The 7049-nt window shown below is 43.8% G+C and overlaps 1 non-coding gene across 1 annotated transcript; it reads right to left on the minus strand.

The window, feature by feature from the left end:
• Window positions 1-536: 536 nt before the first annotated feature.
• Window positions 537-609, minus strand: TRNAF-GAA (transfer RNA phenylalanine (anticodon GAA)). Its single transcript has one exon. It is a non-coding gene; the product is annotated as a tRNA-Phe (tRNA).
• Between the last annotated feature and the right edge of the window lie 6440 nt (window positions 610-7049).

Consider the following 7049-nt stretch of genomic DNA (forward strand, 5'->3'; position numbering starts at 1 on the left):
ATGCTTTCCCAACCAAAAATGAAAATGCAGTAAAACTCCTGGGTTTTCACTATAGTTTTATTTAAGTTTTCAGCAATAAAATGCTTTGGGAATGCATCATGTGAACATAACCTTAAACTTTATTTTTATGATACTCAAACTAGTAAAGGAATTAAAAATATGTTTTCTTTGCTGCAATATTTATTCCTTATAACACAAAATGCTAATAAAAAGCAACAAAACTAGTCATCCCTGTATCAACAAAAAATAAAATTAGGAATTTTAGCCTTTCATTACAAAGTATCATATACATGTTAGGAATTTTTATTAGTATAGATTTGATTTGTAAATAACAATTAGTAATGAAACGTTGCAGTCGTCATATTGGCCACTAGATGTCAGTATATCATATAAACATGTTACAAACTTTTAAACCTCGATTGCAATTTTTAAGATTATATTATGTGTTTAAAATCTATGAATTGTGGGGCCCCAGAAAAAAATATCTATGCAAAAGAACACGTAAAAATATTCTTTAAAAAAAATACCAATCCTTATGCCGAAACCCGGGATCGAACCAGGGACCTTTAGATCTTCAGTCTAACGCTCTCCCAACTGAGCTATTTCGGCTGATGAGTGTTTTTAAATCCAACGGTGTGAACTGAGGTCTAGAAAAATTTCAGTAACAGACAATTATTTTTCTATCATCAGTAGTTCTAAAGATTAATTTTCCTTGTGGAGCAACAGTAAGTTATAGTAGCATATTGAAAGTGATACAATAGTGGACAAGTCGGGGTATAGATAGTCACAGTTTGTTACAAGACCTTTTTATTGTATTTAGAACAGACTAAAATACTAAATTTTACTGTACAGAGAAACGCCTTCAAGAGGACCTGTCCCAAGGTCAGAACTGGCCAGTTTTTGCACTTATTTTATTCCCACTGTTCCCTTGAGTTTACCACTTTTTTGCTTTTTTACAATTCTCCATACAGTTCCTGAGATATGGGCATTTTTATTTAGTGATAATTTTTATATCTTTTACAAGGGGGCACTGCTTGCAGGGTAATAATACAGAGCAGCCTAAAGACACGCCGACAGAGAACCCTGTGAACCACGCCCTTTTGTAAAAGACATAAAAATAAGAACTAAACATAAAGATCCCAGATCTCTGGAACTGTATGGCAGATTTTAAAAAAAGTAGATAAATAATGAGATGAGCAGCGGGAATAAAACAAGGGGCAAAAACTGGAAACTTTCGACCTGGTGATCTTTAATGCCTTCACCCCCAAAGCCACTTTTGACCTTCATGTTCAGGGGTCATTTTACAATTCTGAGCAGTGTCATTTTATGAGGCCAGGATCACACATATGTGAGATACGGCTGAGTCTCACAGGTGAAAACCCAGCTCTGGCAGCAGCACTACTGAGCGGAGCGTGCAGCTCCATGTATTGCTGTGTGGCTGCACGCTCCACTCATGTGCTGGCGCCAGAGCTGGGTTTTCACCTGTGAGACTCAGACGTATCTCGCGTATGTGTTATCCCGGCCTGAGGTGAATGCTCTTGAACGCTTCAATGGATCCTACTGATTCTGAGGTTTTTTTGTGACATATTGTACTTCATGATATTTGTTCAATATGACTTAATTGTGATAAAATTGGAAATTAGGCAAAAAGTTTGAACATTTTGCAATTTTCAAACTTTCAATTGTTATGCCAAAGAGTTATGACACACAAAAAAGTTAACAAATAACAGTTCCTGCATAACTAATTTACATCAGCACAAGTTTTGAAAAATAGTTGTTTTTTTGTTAGGAAGATAGAAGGGTTAAAAGTTGACCAGCTATTTCTAATTTTTCCAACAATGTGGAAGGAAAAAGTGAACATTTTAGTTTTTTTCACAAAAAATTTACTTTAGACCCATTTTTTTTTATTTTCACAAGGGTAGAAGGAAAAAAATTAGACCCAAAAATTTGTTGAGAAATTTCTCCTGAGTATGCTGATACTTCATATGTGGGGGAAACCTACTGTTTGGGCGCATGGCGGGGCTCGGAAGGGAAAGAGCACTATTTGACTTTTTCAATGCAAAATTAGCTAGAATAGAGAACGGACACCATGTCACATTTGGAGAGCCACTGGTAAACTTAAACAGTGGAAATCTGCAACACGTGACTACATTTTGGAAAGTAGACCCCTCAAGAAGAAATGTATCTAGCTGTATGGTGAGCACATTGAACCCCCAGGTGCTTCACAGAAGTTTGTAGCGTAAAGCCCACAAAAATGTTCTTTTAGCCTAAAATGTTTTATTTTCACAAGGGTAACAGGAGAAAATGGATCCTAAAATATATTGTGCAATTTCTACTGAGTACACTGATGCCCCATATGTGCAGTAAAACTACTGTTTGGGCGCACAACAGGGGTCGGAAGTGAAGGAGTATCATTTGACTTTAGGAGTTCAAAATTGGCTTGAATCACTAGTAAATGCCATGTTGCATTTGGAGAGCTCCTGATGTGCCTAAACAGTTTAAACACTCTACAATTGACTCCATTTTGAAAACTAGATCCCTCAAGTAATGTATTTAGATGTGTGGTGAGTACCTTAAACCCCCAGGTGCTTCACAGAAGTTTATAGCATAGAGCCATGAAAATGAAAATATTTAGCCAAATTTTTTTAATTTTCACAAGGCTAACTGGAGAAAATGGACCCCAAAATTTGTTGTGCAATTTCTCCTGAGTGTGCAGATGTCCCATGTGTAGGTGGAGTGACATTTTGGAATGGATACTTTGATGAAATGTTCTGTTGTGTCATGACGCGTTTGGAGAGCCCCTGATCTTCCCCACAGGTGACCACATTTTGGAAACTAGACCCCTCAAACAATTTATCTTCATGTGTGGTGAGCACCTTGAACACAGAGGTGCTTAACATAATTTTACAATGTTGACCTGTGAAAATGGAAAAAAAATATTTTTTTCCCACAAAAATGTTGTTTTAGCCCAAAATTGTTTCATTTTCACAATGATAGTGTAAGTACTCGGGCAGAAATCCGAGAGTGGACCCTCTGGGTCGTGACTCTAGAGCCCCCGGGGTCGAGCGGACCAGATGGAATCACCCCCTATACAGGGAGTGTTAGGAGCAGGACCTCGGGGGAATGGAGACACAACAGCTAGAGCCAAAGGGGCGACCCAAGATAAAGAAGGAAACCAAAGGCTAAAAGGATGGCAGGGAAAAATAGGAAAACAAGACTTAACTGAAAATGACTGGAACACGGAACGGCAGAACACAGCAGGAACACGGACTGGCAGGACTCAGCAGGAACACGGGCTGGCAGAACACAGCAGGAACACGGACTAGCAGGATACAGCAGGAACACGGACTGGCAGGATACAGCAGGAACACGGACTGGCAGGATACAGCAGGAACACGGACTGGCAGTATACAACAGGAACACGGACTGGCAGGATACAGCAGGAACACGGACAGGCAGGACACAGCAGGAACACGGACTGGCAGGATACAGCAGGAACACGAACAGGCAGGACACAGCAAGAACACGGACAGGCAAGACACAGCAGGAACACGGGCTGGCAGGACACTTAGACAAAGTAAAGACTGGGCTGAGAGAAGACACTGGTGCAGGGGAGCCTAGGGCATAGGGACACTGACGGCAGACAGTGCACCTACAAAGCAAAGGCGTCTTACCTAGGGAGACGCCGGGAAGAAATACCCGATGGGCGCCGCCATGTTGGGGCGGAGCCACCGGGTCGCGACCTCCCAGAAGGCTCTGCGATGGAGGAGACGCGACCGCGCATGCGCAGAGGGACCGGACGCCGTGAGCCGGCAAAGGAGGAAGCAGAGCGGCACTGGACAGGAACGCGAGTGCGCAGAGGGACGGGAGAAGCCGGGTAAGTATGCGCAGCGTGCGCAGCGTACGTAACAGTACCCCCCTCCTTAGTCCCCCTCTTTTTAAGGCTAGAAAGGAATCTTTTCATGATAAGAGGAGCATTGATGTTCTCTCGGGGCTCCCAGGACCTCTCCTCAGGGCCAAATCCCTCCCAATCAATCAAAAAATAAGTTTTACCCCTAACTACCTTTTTGGCAAGAATGTCTTTAACATTAAAGATTCCATCAGAAGTACAGAGCTGAGGAGAGGAAGAGGTAGCGGAGTGAAAACGATTAAAGACTGCAGGCTTGAGAAGAGACACATGGAAGGCATTGGGAATGCGTAAAGAGGCAGGCAACTTCAACTTATAAGAAACATCATTAATGCGACTCAAGATAGGAAAAGGACCAATATAGCGGGGACCCAGTTTGCAAGAGGGAATTTTAAGCTTGATATAGCGAGAGGAAAGCCAAACTTTATCACCCGGAGAATATGGCGGAGCATCCAAACGCCTTTTGTCAGCAAACTTTTTCATATTAAGGCTAGCTTTCTCAAGAGCCACTTTGGTCTCACTCCAAATCGTAGAGAATTCCCGGGACAAGAAATCCGCTGCCGGTACCCCCGAGGAAAGAGAAACAGGAAGAGGAATGTTCGGATGTTGACCATAGACTACAAAAAAGGGGGTTTTGGAGGAAGACTCGCTGGGAAGATTGTTATATGAGAATTCGGCCCAGGAGAGAAGAGAGACCCAGTCATCTTGGTGTGCATTGGAGAAATGTCGCAGATATGTAGTCAGGACTTGATTAACTCGCTCCACTTGTCCGTTGGACTGAGGGTGATAGGCGGAAGAAAAGTCCAAGTTAACCTTTAATAGACTGCAGAGAGCTCTCCAAAAACGTGAGGTAAATTGTACTCCACGGTCTGAGACGATATGATGAGGAAAACCATGAAGACGGAAGACTTGGTGTAAACAGATCTCTGCCAACTCAGGAGCGGAAGGCAGACCAGGTAATGCGATGAAGTGAGCCATCTTGGAGAACCGATCTACAATAACCAAGATGACAGAGCAATTCGAGGAACAAGGTAGATCAGTGATGAAGTCCATAGCTATATGACTCCAAGGAACGGAAGGCACAGGCAGAGGATGCAGGAGACCGGAAGGAAGCTGCCTAGGGACTTTATTTTTTGCACAAGAAGGACAAGAAGCGATGAATTTGGTGATGTCTTGTCGGAGAGATGGCCACCAGTAATGCCGAGAGATAAGAGAAAGTGTCTTCTTGACTCCTACGTGACCTGCAATTTTGGAGGAGTGACCCCAACGTAAAACTCTCTCCTTGTCTTGGTTAGCCACAAGAGTCTTGCCAGGAGGAGTTGAAATCACTCTTAGAGGAGCAAGAGTGACGATCTTCGCAGGATCAATGATGTGAGCCGGAGAATCCTCTAGGTCCAGAGGCTGAAAGGATCTTGAAAGAGCATCTGCTTTGACATTCTTATTTCCGGGTCGGAAATGAAGTTCAAATTCGAATCGTCCGAAGAATAAAGACCATCTGGCCTGTCGTGGATTTAGTCTTTGGGCAGACTGAATATAGGCCAGATTCTTGTGGTCTGTGTAAATGGTGAATGGATGAAGAGCCCCCTCAAGGAGATAACGCCATTCCTCCAAGGCTAGCTTGATAGCCAAAAGTTCTTTATCTCCAATAGAGTAGTTACGCTCAGGAGCGGAAAAGGTTTTGGAAAAAAAACCACAGGTCACCAAACGTCCGGACGAGGATCTTTGCAAAAGTACAGCACCAGCTCCAATAGAGGATGCGTCGACCTCAAGGACAAACGGTCTATTAGCATCAGGACGAAGAAGCACAGGGGCCGTAGCGAAGCTTTGTTTAAGAGACAGAAAGGACTCTTCAGCCTCAGGGGTCCAAAGACTGGAGTTGACTCCCTTGCGAACTAGAGCAGAGATAGGCTTGGTCATGGAAGAAAAATGAGGAATAAATTGTCTATAGTAGTTGGCAAAGCCAAGAAAACGTTGGATTGCTTTTGTTCCAAGAGGACGAGGCCAATTCAGGACAGCAGAAACCTTCTCTGGATCCATCTCTAAGCCAGATCTTGAGACAATATATCCCAGGAAGGGAAGAGAAGATTGTTCAAAGACGCACTTCTCAATCTTAGCGAACAGATGATTCTCTCTTAGCCTTTGCAGAACACGACGGACATCTCGCCTGTGAGTGGAGAGATCCGGAGAAAAGATGAGAATGTCGTCAAGGTAAACTACGACCGAGGAGTAGAGAAGATCCCGAAATACATCGTTCACAAATTCCTGGAAAACCGCGGGGGCGTTGCAGAGACCAAACGGCATAACCAAGTACTCGTAGTGACCATCACGAGTATTGAAGGCAGTCTTCCACTCATCGCCTGCACGAATACGAACCAAATTATATGCGCCACGTAGATCTAATTTGGTAAAAATTTGCGCACCCCGAAGACGGTCGAAGAGTTCCGGAATGAGTGGCAGAGGATATTTGTTCTTCACCGTGATGTTGTTTAGGCCTCGATAATCAATGCAGGGACGGAGAGAACCGTCTTTCTTCTTCACGAAAAAAACCCTGCTCCGGCCGGAGAGGAAGACTTGCGAATGAATCCTTTAGCAAGATTTTCTTGAATGTACTCTGACATAGCTTGAGTCTCAGCAGGAGAGAGAGGATAGATCCTGCCCCTGGGTGGGTTAGTTCCAGGCACGAGATCTATGGGACAATCATAGAGCCGGTGAGGCGGAAGACCCTCAGCCTCCTTCTTGTTGAAGACATCAGAATAAGCGCTGTAGACACAGGGTAAAGCGGGAAAAGAAGAGGAAGGAGAAGAATTAGAGGAAGATCCCACAGGACGCACCGGCAGCAGACAACGTTCCCGACAAAGCTCACCCCCGCGCAAGATATTACCATTGCGCCAATCTAAAATGGGCTCATGGTTCCGTAACCAAGGGAGACCTAAGAGCATAGGATGAGACAGACCCGCTAAAACATAAAATGCAATTCTCTCCTTGTGTAGAGCCCCAACCTGAAGTTCCACCTCAAGTGTTACTTGAGTAATGGTCTCCTGTAACGGTTTACCATCCACAGATGCAAGAATCACAGGAGCCTCTAAGGTTTTGACTGGAACGGAGAATTTCAAAGCCTCCTCCAACCTAATAAAATTCCCTG

Source organism: Ranitomeya imitator, chromosome 10 (genome assembly GCF_032444005.1).
Source record: "Ranitomeya imitator isolate aRanImi1 chromosome 10, aRanImi1.pri, whole genome shotgun sequence".
NCBI classification, from domain to species: domain Eukaryota; kingdom Metazoa; phylum Chordata; class Amphibia; order Anura; family Dendrobatidae; genus Ranitomeya; species Ranitomeya imitator.